The 12,902-nt window shown below is 38.9% G+C and overlaps 1 protein-coding gene across 2 annotated transcripts in view; it reads right to left on the bottom strand.

Annotated features, from left to right (window-relative positions):
• FAF1 (Fas associated factor 1) overlaps window positions 1-12,902 on the bottom strand; it is a 309,253-nt gene that overhangs the window by 231,435 nt on the left and 64,916 nt on the right. The gene's annotated exons all lie outside the window — the stretch shown is intronic.

Genomic DNA, 12,902 nt, shown 5'->3' with positions numbered 1-12,902 from the left:
ACAGAGAACACGATCTAGAGAACAAATGTGATCAAAAGGGGTGACAGTACAGAACTGAGAGCTAAGAGTTACAATAAAACCTTAGAGTTATGAACACTTCAGGAACAGAGATTGTGCGTAACTCTGAACTGTTCGTCACTCTGAACAAATTGTTATGGTTGTTCTTTCAAAAGTTTACAACTGAACACTGACTTGGTACAGCTTTGAAACTTGACTATGAAGAAGAAAAATGCTGCTCTCCCTTTTTTTTTTAGTAGTTTATGTTTAACACAGCACTGTACTGTATTTGCCTTTTTGTTTTGTTTTGTCTCTGCTGCTGCTGGATTGCGTACTTCCAGTTCCAAATAAGATGTGTGATTGACTGGTCAGTTTATAACTCCGAGGTTCTACTGTACCAAATTCTACTCCCAGTTCTGATACTGACTCTCTTTACAACCTGGGGTAAGACACAGCCAAATTTTCAAACTAGCCACTAATTTGGATTCCCAAATTTAGACACTGTGAGCATAATCTTCAGAATTATTGAAGATCCACAACTGCAAATGAATCAATAAATGATAGAGGTGGATGGATGTTCAGCACCTGGGAGGGGGGGGGGGGAAATCAGGCCCCAGATACCTAAAGGACAGCACTTAACAAATGGGCCCCTTTCAAAATCTGGCCCTTAACCTCTTTCCTTCAATTTTCCCATCTGGAAAACAGAAGTGATAATACTTACTCCTACAGTCCTTACTTACTTCTAACCTCTTCGGCTGAATTTTTGTAAATCACTTTTAAGATTATAAATTATGCAGTAACAAAGCGTTTAAGGTATCCATCACCATGATATCTGGGTGCAGTATTATTCGTTATTATATTACCATTTGTTGTCAAAGATTCTGACGTATGTGTTGTGGGGATATTCCCTGTAACAGTCCAAAAAATTCTATACCAGATGGAATGGTAGCATGTTTAAACAAGGAGAGTAACTAAAGCCTATTACACTACACTACCTGGTTGAATTATAATGGTCTTCTGACATGACTACAACATGATTCCACTCTACAGTAGTGGAGACACGTTCTCTACTATGTTCCCAAAACCTAGTATATGTAGGAAAATAATACTTAGAAAAGATTGGTATTGCAGTAAGTGGATTTTGGGCACATCTGAATATAGTCTTACTTTTTCTAGGTATGTTACAAGTTGATAAAAATGAGCATGGGACCTTATACTTGACCAAAGCTTTTGCAGTAATTAAAAAGGGGACACCTGTGTTGGAACTGGATTCCCAACATGGTTGTAACTGTAGTGTAATGGTCCTTTAGATATAGTCTGCCACCATATGTAACTATGGGTCCTGTCTAACAAAGAAGGCCCATTTTCCTGAATGTTGGGCAAGCCCTCATTTCTTAGCATGAGATGATGCAGGGGTTGGAGGGTTATGTATTAAACAATACTTTGCATTTCGGTAGCATTTCAAAGCACTTGTCAAAGTCTAAATTAGTCCTCCAAACATACCAGTGACATAGGTACTATCCTAATTTTTAAGATGGAAGACTAAAACAGTGAGGATAAGGAGTTGTCAAGGGCCGGAGTGGAAATCAGCATCAGAGCCAGGGCCAGAATTAGAAAGCAGGAGTCCCTGGTTCCCTTCCTGTGTTTGGCTATTTGTGTAAACTTGTACACACACACACACACACACTAAGACAATAGGCAGGAGTGCCAAGCAACTCCTCACATTATGTACTCTCTCATGAACACAATCAGTACTTTACAAAACAAAGTATTGCTACAGAAGTGGCTCCCTGTACTTTAAGACAAAGGTATTTCTTTTTTTAAAAAGCTGCTGAGCATGTCACTTGCCAGCAAAACTATTAGCTCACAAATATGCAGTCATGGCATTGGACAAGAATTTTATAAAGTCACGCTCTGATTGACCAAGTTAGCTTTTTTGATGTTGACCCACATATAAACAACCCCTAGAAAATATGCTGTTTGGACTCCACACTCTACAGAAACAGACAATCTGGAAGTCACTATACGTTAGATCAAGATTCTAGATGAACAGTCTTCTGGTCAGTGCGGGGGAGGTATCTGGTTTAGGACTGCTTTGCACCACAAAAGGGTGCACCTTCAGGCCATCTCAATGCAAGGATTTTTCAGACTTGACATTCACAGTTGCTGCATTGACAGATTTTGAAATGTAGACAACACTCCAGCATTTTACTACTGAGTTGTTTTTGACTGTGCTCTGAGTAGAGGCAGAAGATACGGTAGTAAAAATGCCAGAATCTTGTCTACACTTCAGTTTAGCAGACACATTCTAAGACAGTAGAGTTACAGTAGATCAGCATAGGAGAGTTCTCCAATTCTAATGATCTTAGTTGAGGAGGAGGAAAATGTGTCTCTTGGAAGGTCTTCGTACCCAGCTGCTTCTTCTGCACCTTATTTGTCTCCTTCAGGCTGAATTCAGAAGTTCACTTTCAGTCTCCTATGGATTCAGTGGCACTCAATTCACTGGACTCTGGGAAGCCACTGTCCATCAAGATGGCTTTTACAAACTGGTAGCACAGCTAGCCATATACTTACCACCTCTTTTTCTGTATTAAAGAGATGCTATATGTAGTACTGTAGTTAGCTAATGAATCATACAAAAACTATGAACTAAGATTTAAATGCTAACTTGTTTTATTCCAATAAACCTACAATTTTGAATTTTAAATATATATTGTGTTATAATTACCTTAGAATATCAACAAGTCATAATCCTTGCTGCTGAATTCAGCTAAGTAGCTATGATACTCCTAACATTTGTCATGCATTTTTGAAAAAAAATATACAAAGAACAATACAGTGAGTCAACTAGTTTGCCGTCATTTAAGTAGTGGTATTTTGAGAACCATAAAATGCTTTGTTAACCACATGTCTTGCACATGTACATGAAGGGGTTGCAGCTGTTTACAGCTACTGATCATCTTAATCTAATAAACCACCAGTAAAAGGTCTCACAATGCTCTTCAGCAATAGACATTTTCTCCATTGTCACTTAATAGAACTGATATATTCTTCATTGTGCATCTTGGTGAATCAAAACACAGCAAGTGCAGTTCTTCTCTCATAGGAACAGTCACTACTGATAATGGTAATCTGATACCCTGGAATTCTCTTTACCTTGAGAAAAAAGTTGCATTGGGAATGAAAATCTAGTACAGTAATTGAGATATTTAGAGTTCAGCACTTGCACAGTTTGTCTGGTAAAACCTAGTTTTTATAAAAATCTCAGAGGATGAAACTAGCTCAAGCTTTCCCAAATTCAAGTGCAAGAGCAAAAATTATTAGATGAGGTGGGGGCTCCAAACTATTTTGTCAAAGACCGAACAACCCTTCTAAGCCTGCTCTTATGTCCCAAACTATATGAACTGGACAACATTGAAGGGTCACAGAAATGAGAGATAATAATGGCCATACTACATAACTTCTTGGTGAGGTGGCCTGCAATCGATAACTACAATGTAGAGTAAAACTGCATAAAGAGTTTGGGCAATGGTTTGTTAAGAGAGATAGAAACTGGAAAGATATAAGAGATTAGGAGAGGGGTACACATGTGTCTCTTGGCGTTTTGAATAGGCAACCATTTCTGAGTCTCAACCTTGAAAATGCTGATAAAGGACACATGGACAGTCTATGCTCTAATGCCTGAATGACTAACACAAAACTAAATACACACAACTGATTAATGAAAGATTTTCCTAACTAATTTTTTGAAAAAATTAGTCTCCTCTATTAGACAATTAAGTCTTCATGGTTAAGCAAACATTTAATATACTGAGAGGACTCTCTAAAATATTCGTACGTGTCCATCCAAATAAGACTGGGGATATATAATTTTAAAAAATTAAACAAAATCTGCTTCCCTTGAAACGATTTTAGTAAAGGTATAGTAAATCCATTCATTGTTATCTTTACATTAAAGTTTAACCAACCTTAAGCAGAAACATAGACACTTAGAGCAGTCAATTCATGAAGCCAACAACCTTAGTAGTATCTAACTCAGTGGTTCTCAATCCGCAGCCCACGGGCCCGTTACAACCCAATCAGCACATAACTGCAACTCCTGTGACATACAGGTTGTATATAGATAGTGTTGATGGAGCCCACATAGCACAGAGAGCTGCATATGCGGCCCACAATGGTAAAAAGGTTGAGAACCACTGATCTAACTGCTATATCCATGTACAAGCTGTATCCATTTCCATTTAATATTCTCATTCAAAATGCAATTTAAAATTTCAGCTGCTAACTCGCTTATTAAAACAAGTTATGTCTTCACCACAAATTCAAAACAGGTAACTCACCCAAAAAGAGCTACCATCTACCGTATTGGTCTTTGGAAATTATAAACAAAATTTAATTATCTTGAAACAAAATATGCAAATCAATAATATCAGTAAAACACCCAGAAATTGATATGATATAATTAGGAGCATCTGGCAATACAGGCAATGACAATACATAACACCCAAAACAGGGGGTGAAGAGGGGGAGAACATATGGCATCATAAACCACAAGTGAGCTATAAGACTATACAGTTGCATTATCAAATTTCAAGATCCACAGTAATGATACTTTTCAGAGTAACAGCCGTGTTAGTCTGTATTCGCAAAAAGAAAAGGAGTACTTGTGGCACCTTAGAGACTAACCAATTTATTTGAGCATGAGCTTTCGTGAGCTACAGCTCACTTCATCGGATGCATACCGTGGAAACTGCAGCAGACATTATATACACACAGAGACAATGAAACAATACCTCCTCCCACCCCACTGTCCTGCTGGTAATAGCTTATCTAAAGTGATCATCAAGTTGGGCCATTTCCAGCACAAATCCAGGTTTTCTCACCCTCCGCCCCCCCCCCCCCCCACACACACACACACAAACTCACTCTCCTGCTGGTAATAGCCCATCCAAAGTGACCACTCTCTTTACAATGTGTATGATAATCGAGGTGGGCCATTTCCAGCACAAATCCAGGTTCTCTCACACACACCCCTCCACCCCCATACACACACAAACTCACTCTCCTGCTGGTAATAGCTTATCTTTGGGGGGCGGAGGGTGAGAGAACCTGGATTTGTGCTGGAAATGGCCCACCTCAATTATCATACACATTGTGAAGAGAGTGGTCACTTTGGGTGGGCTATTACCAGCAGGAGAGTAAGTTGGGGGGGGGGGGGGGCGGAGGGTGAGAAAACCTGGATTTGTGCTGGAAATGGCCCAACTTGATGATCACTTTAGATAAGCTATTACCAGCAGGACAGTGGGGTGGGAGGAGGTATTGTTTCTTGGTCTCTGTGTGTATATAATGTCTTCTGCAGTTTCCACGGTATGCATCCGATGAAGTGAGCTGTAGCTCACGAAAGCTCATGCTCAAATAAATTGGTTAGTCTCTAAGGTGCCACAAGTACTCCTTTTCTTTTAGTAATGATAGTGCTATGATTATGAACTCTCGGGCTATGAAACAACAAAATAGTTATTTAAAAACAGTATGTACGATATATTTATTTGGCCTCTCTCATGCCAGAGCTGTTTCATGGGAGAAACAACAATGCCAAAAAGCTGCCCAAACTTTCTAAATATCTGTCTAGTTTGAAACAGTGGAACACTACAAAAATATTACAATTATTCAAAATACCTATGAACTGTTGTAAAGCATACAGTGTTCAATTTTGAGGTTTAACCTGGGAAAATACTGCCTTAACAGATTGAGACAGTTCTGAAAAATTCTGCCTGTCCCCTTACAAATACAAAATAGCATAAAAAAAAAAATAAAACAAAAAGCTGTTTATTATAAACCACAACAGATAAAAACGGACGGCTTGAATCAATACACACAATTACAACTGGTCACCAACACACACTCAATTATTAACAATTACCACATAACATACCACATGAGGAGAAGTTTCAGAGTAGCAGCCGTGTTAGTCTGTATTCACAAAAAGAAAAGGAGTACTTGTGGCACCTTAGAGACTAACAAATTTATTTGAGCATAAGCTTTCGTGAGCTACAGCTCACTTCATCGGATGCATTCATCTTATGCTCAAATACATTTGTTAGACTCTAAGGTGCCACAAGTACTCCTTTTCTTTTTGCGAATACAGACTAACACGGCTGCTACTCTGAAACCTGTCACTATGCAAGGCACTGAATTTAGCCGTATGGAGTGGAAATCTATCAACTTCATGTAAAAGGTATTTTCCACTGAATGCATCTGATGAAGTGAGCTGTAGCTCACGAAAGCTTATGCTCAAATAAATTTGTTAGTCTCCTTATGTGAAAAGGAAAGGAGTACTTGTGGCACCTTAGAGAGAGATCACGGTTTTTCCCTATACTTACCATAGAAAACAACTGTGGTATCTCCAATATCACCATGTGGTAACTGTTAATTTATGACATTTAATGGAAACCACTGTAGATTTAAAAGCTATTTGGCTGCACTGATCATGCTTACATCGTTTTAAAGCTAATAGAGGTTTTATTTTATATATCTCATTCCTATCAAGTGGCATCCACTGCACCACACACACTTCAAATGGAAGACTGAAAATTTCCCAATCTATAAATAGGATGCATTATTTCTAGATATCAGGACAAAGGCTTAAACTTACCTTCTTAAGAACCAAACCCAGGTCCATGCCTAAAGCCAAATTTAAGGGCATTTGCACAGGAGAATTCCTGGGATAAGGAAGCTTCTCTCCTAAGCCTTTAAATACAGTTGTCCTCCTGCCTCCCCACAGTAAGCAATGAAGTTTTGGCTGGTGCCATGCCATGGATAGAAGCCCTATACAACTCTCTACATTCAAACCTACACCCCATGTACAACAGAAAAATGCTGGTCCCACTCCAATGTACCAGGAATTACGGATTTGCCTTGAGAAGGCATATGGCCATCATGAATTAAGATAAACCAATCAGTGGTCCATGTAGTCCAGCATCCTATCTCTAATAGTGGCCAGTACCAGATGCTTCAGATGAAGTTGCAAGGAAATGTGATGAAATAGCCTGCCCACAGGGGAATTTTCTTCCTAACTCCCATAGTGTAGTGGCTGGTTTATGCACATGAGGGTTAATAGAGTTTATAATTTTGTTAATATTCTGTTACAAGTAACTGTGGATGTTCTCATTATCCATATAAATGTCTAACCCTTTTTTTTTCTTTTTTCTTTTTTTTTAAATTCTAGTAGGATCTTTCTTCAAGAAAATGACTCATTTTTATTAGAGCTGTGGAAAAATATAAAAAAAATCAAAAGCATCTAATTAAAAAAACCCAAAACTCTGAACCTATACTGTAGCTCTTCTACTCTGCCTTAATTTAAAGGAATTTTGGGTGAAAGCAAAAATATTCAGTTTTGAGAAATATATACTCCTAAGCATTGCCCTGTTTTCTTTGGCTCTCTAGCCTATTGAACAGAAGGTCAATCTTAATTTCCTTTTCTTCTACATTTCAGTGCTGCAGCTGATTGTGCAATAAAACAACACCTTCCGGAATTCTACTCACCATGTTTTTATTGCTTAATTCCCATTTCATTTATAATCCAATACTACTAAATGTATCTGACAGTTACAGAATAAAACATTTGGAAACGGAAAATGATTATGCAAAATGCATACAAACTGCCTTGTGAAATCTCAGATAGATGAGAGAATATCAGACAGAAGAATACATATCTCAGACAGATATGAAGAAAATGAGGGTTGGGGCAGGAGGGAGGTTGTTCATGCACTGATACAACAAATTTTGTAAATCAATGATACATAAAAAAAGTTTCACATGGTCTTAAAGTTTGCTTTAATTTTTATATCTGCACAAGGAGGATTTGAGTTAACACTTTATAAACAAATTACCACAGAACCAATCAAAATAAAATATAATAGATCAAGAAAAAATTTTAATTGTGAAAGTTGCATTTAAAAACTGTAAGTAATATGCATATGGTGTGCTTTTCTTTATTTTTTCCATAGTAACTTCTCATTAAGTATTGATAAAAGCTCTATCAAACATTTAGCTATGCAAAGTCTCAAGATTTATTTTATTTAGGGCTGTTGATTAATGGCAGTTAACTAACACGATTAACTCAAAAAATTAATCATGATTAATCATAGTTTAAATCACACGGTTAAACAATAGAATACCAACTGAAATTTGTAAAATATTTTTGGATGTTTTTCTACATTTTCAAATATATTGATTTTAATTACAAACACAAAATACAAAGTGTACAGTGCTCACTTTATATTACTTTTGATTACAAATATTTGCACTGTAAAAGTGACAAACAAAAGAAATAGTATTTTTCAATTCACCTCATACAAGTACTGTAGTGCGATCTTTATCGTGAAAGTGCAATTTACAAATGTAGATTTTTTTTGTTTGTTACATAACTGTACTCCATGACAAAACAATGTAAAACTTTAGAGCCTACAAGTTCACTCAGTCCTACTTTTTGTTCTGCCAATCACTAAGAGAAACTAGTTTGTGTACATTTACGGGAGATAATGCTGCCCACTTCTTACTTACAATGTCACCTGAAAGTGAAAACAGGCGTTCGCATGGCACTTTTGTAGCCACCATTACAAGGTATTTACATGCCAGATATGCTACACATTCATATGCCTCTTCATGCTTCAACCACCATTCCAGAGGACATGCTTCCGTGCTGATGATGCTTGTTAAAAAAATGTGTTAATTAAATTTGTGACTGAACTTCTTGGAGGAGAATTGTAGGTCTCCTGCTCCATGGTTTTACCCGCATTCTGCCATATATTTTGTGTTATGGTAGTCTTGGATGATGACCCAGCATATGTTGTTTGATTTAACAACACTTTCACCACAGATTTGACAAAACACAAAGAAGGTTCCAATATCAGATTTCTAAAGATAGCTTTAGCACTCAACTGAAGGTTTAAGAATCTGAAGTGCCTTCCAAAATCTGCGAGGGACAAGGTGTGGCGCATGCTTTCAGAAGTCTTAAAAGAGCAACATTCTGATGCAGAAACTATAGAACCCAAACCACCAAAAAGTAAAAATAAAAAAATCTACCTTCTGGTGGTGGCATCTGACTCAGATGATGAAAATGAACATGCATCGGTCCACACTGCTTTGGATCATTATTGAGCTGAACCAGTCATCAGTATGAAAGCATGTCCTCTGGAATAGTGGTTGAAGCATGAAAGGACATATGAATCTTTAGCGCATCTGAAACGTAAATATCTTGCGACGCTGACTACAACAATGCCATGCAAATGCTTATTCTCACTTTCAGGTGACATTGTAAACGAAGTGGGCAGCATTATCTCCTGCAAATCTAAAAAAACTTGTTTGATGGATTGGCTGAACAAGAAGTAGGACTGAGTGGACCTGCAGGCTCTAAAGTTTACATTCTTTTATTTTTGAATGCAGCTATTTTTTGTACATAATTCTACATTTGTAAGTTCAACTTTCATGATAAAGAGATTGCACTACAGTACTTGTATTAGGCTAATTGAAAAATGCTATTTCTTTTGTTTTTTACAGTGTAAATATTTGTAATCAAAAATAAATATAAAATGAGCACTGTACACTTTGTATTCTGTGTTGTAACTGAAATCAATATATTTCAAAATGTAGAAAACATCCAAAAACATTTAAATGAATGATATTCTATTATTGTTTAACAGTGCGACTAATAGCATGATTAATCATGATTAAATTTTTTTAGTCATGCGATTAATCACAATTAATTTTTTGAATAGCTTGACACCCCTAATTTTAATTAGTTATATTTAAACTATTTTGAAAAGTTTAGTCATTGTTCTGAGAAGTTTTGTTAATATTTGCATTTTGTCTCTTCTATTTTTGGCCATATTCATCAATTTTTCCCAAACCCAGTGATAGACTGGTATTATTCTCTAGGTTACAGTTTACTTTCCAAAACTGCTCCCTCTGCAGCACCATTGCGCGTGCACACGCACACACACACACACACACAAACTAAGAACTTGGTGGAGTCAAGAAATTCAAGATGTGGGCAGCAGGGATTTCAGGAAGATCTGCTTTACGAATACCTAATAGAACTTTAACAGGTATACACGAAAGAATGTCAGTCCGTGCACATGTCATTTCACAATGAAACTCCTGGGATGCACATTCTAGATGTTTTCCTAGAGGTGTCAAGTCAGTTGCGGAAACTGGTGAAGGCTTTGCCTGGGAATCAAAAGTCCCAGGCTCACCTGGTGAATGCACTGAAGGACTGAGAACTTAGGCTCAGTTGTCCTTCCAAGGAGTGAAGAGCACATCAGGCTATCCAGGCTACAAAGGGATAGCATCTCCAGTTCTCAATACAGTGAGAGGGTAAGAGAATCAAAAATCACATGCTCTCCTCGCTGCCCCCTGATTTCCTGCTTGGCTTGTACTGAGCAGGCTTACACAGACTGAGCATGCTCAGCAACACTGCTGAAGCCTGCTGCCCTCACTCTACTCCCTCCCCCATCAGCAGGTTGTCTCTGCAGCCCACTATGGCCCAGTGGTGAGCTGGAGCCGGTTTGCACCAGTTCACGCGAACCGGTTGTTAAATTTTGAAGCTGGTTTAGAACCAGTTGTTAAAAGGGGTGGGCAAACTCCGGCCCGCAGGACCGTCCTGTCCAGCCCGCCTGAGCTCCTGGCTGGGGAAGCTCCCCTGGCTGAGAATCCCTCTTTAATTTTCACTCACTCGGCGGCACTTCGGCGGTGGGTACTTCAGTGCCGCCGAAGACTCAGAGCGAGTGAAGGACCTGCCGCCGAAGTGCTGCTGAAGACCCTGAGCGACTGAAGGAACCAGTTCTTCAGATTTTGGCAGCTCATCACTGCTATGGCCCCTTTGCAGCAGAGCTATTATCATCAGCTACACCAAGAACTGCCCCCAGGTTTTACATCAGAGGGATTAGGAGGATAAATTCAAGATTAGATTAGCACTCATTTACCTGCTTAAGGGCTGCAAAATGAGTGACAGAATACTACAGTACAGAGCAGCTGTCCCATCATATTCACTCACTTCCTTCCACTGAACCCAATACACAGGAGTTTCAACAGGACTAAAGAAAGGGGAGTAGATCAGTGGTTCCCAAACTTGTTCCGCCGCTTGTGCAGGGAAAGCCCCTGGCGGGCCGGGCCAGTTTGTTTACCTGCCGTGTCCGCAGGTTCGACAGATCGGGGCTCCCAGTGGCTGGGGTTCACTGCTCCAGGCCAAACCGCCAGGGGCTTTCCCTGCACAAGCGGTGGAACAAGTTTGGGAACCACTGAAGTAGATGATTCTGCTGAAGAACCACTCCTCCCTCTGCATTTTCTCCCCAGTATGGTTATGGATAGATGGGGCCATCCAAAGCAGAAAGAAAGTACACGCACCATTTATGTAGTGTAATAAGAAAAAAGCTTTTGGCAGATAAAATTTACTACTGTATTTTTCAAAATTAAAGGTGCTCCAAACTGTAAAATGCGAAATTTACTTTCATCACACCAAGTGTCACAGAATACTGAACAATTCATCTGTTACTTAATATGATTTAGGCCTCATCTACGGAAAGTTTTATAGCTATACTGTCAAAACCCTCCAAATGCAGAGGCAGCTAATACCAGAAAAAAAAAAAAAAAGAGTGCTTTTGTAGAGATACTGGAGAGAAAAACTAAATTGAACCAGCAAAAGCAAAAGCACTTTTATGCCAGTATAACTTGCATCTACGCTAGGGATTTTGCCAGTGTAGAAAATGTCACAAAACCCCTCCCCCCACCCCTCTAAACAACACTGCTATGTCAGCTCAAGTTTCTAGTAAAAAGAAAAGGAGTACTTGTGGCTAGTGTAAACCTGGCCTTAGACTTCTTACCCAACAGTTTTGGAGAACTGAAAGTCAGATTTTTTTTTTTTAAAGGTAAGAGGAGGACTTGTGGCACCTTACAGACTAACTAATTTATTTGAGCATAAGCTTTCGTGAGCTACAACTCACTTCATCGGATGCATTCAGTGGAAAATACAGTGTGGAGATTAATATACACAGAGAACATGAAACAATGGGTGTTACCATACACACTGTAACGAGAGTGATCAGGTAAGGTGAGCTATTACCAGCAGGAGAGCGAAGGGAGAGGGGACCTTTTGTAGTGATAATCAAGGTGGGCCATTTCCAGCAGTTGAGAAGAACATCTGAGGAACAGTGGGGGGTGGAACAAACATGGGGAAAATAGTTTTACTTTGAATAATGACCCATCCATTCCCAGTCTTTATTCAAGCCTAAATTAATTGTAGGTTTCAGATTAGCAGCCGTGTTAGTCTGTATTCGCAAAAAGAAAAGGAATACTTGTGGCACCTTAGACTAACCAATTTATTTGAGCATAAGCTTTCGTGAGCTTCAGCTCACTTCATCGATGAAGTGAGCTGTAGCTCACGAAAGCTTATGCTCAAATAAATTGGTTAGTCTCTAAGGTGCCACAAGTACTCCTTTTCTTTAAGTTAATTGTATCCAGTTTGCAAATTAATTCCAATTCAGTAGTCTCCTGAAGAATTGGTCACTCGATTACAGACTTAAAAGTGGCAAAGAGATTGAAGTGTTCTCCGACTGGTTTTTGAATGTTATAATTCTTAATGTCTGATTTGTGTCCATTTATTCTTTTACAAAGAGACTGTCCAGTTTGACCAATGTACATGGCAGAGGGGCATTGCTGGCACATGATGGCATATATCACATTGGTGGATGTGCAGGTGAACGAGCCTCTGATAGCGTGGTTGATGTGATTAGGCCCTATGATGGTGTCCCCTGAATAGATATGTGGACACAGGTGGCAATGGGCTTTGTTGCAAGGATAGGTTCCTGGGTTAGTGGTTTTGTTGTGTGATGTGTGGTTGCTGGTGAGTA

The sequence above is a fragment of the Lepidochelys kempii genome, chromosome 8 (assembly GCF_965140285.1).
Source record: "Lepidochelys kempii isolate rLepKem1 chromosome 8, rLepKem1.hap1, whole genome shotgun sequence".
NCBI classification, from domain to species: Eukaryota; Metazoa; Chordata; order Testudines; family Cheloniidae; genus Lepidochelys; species Lepidochelys kempii.
Note: the sequence above shows the minus strand (reverse complement) of the source record. Positions and strands in the feature narration are given on the sequence as shown.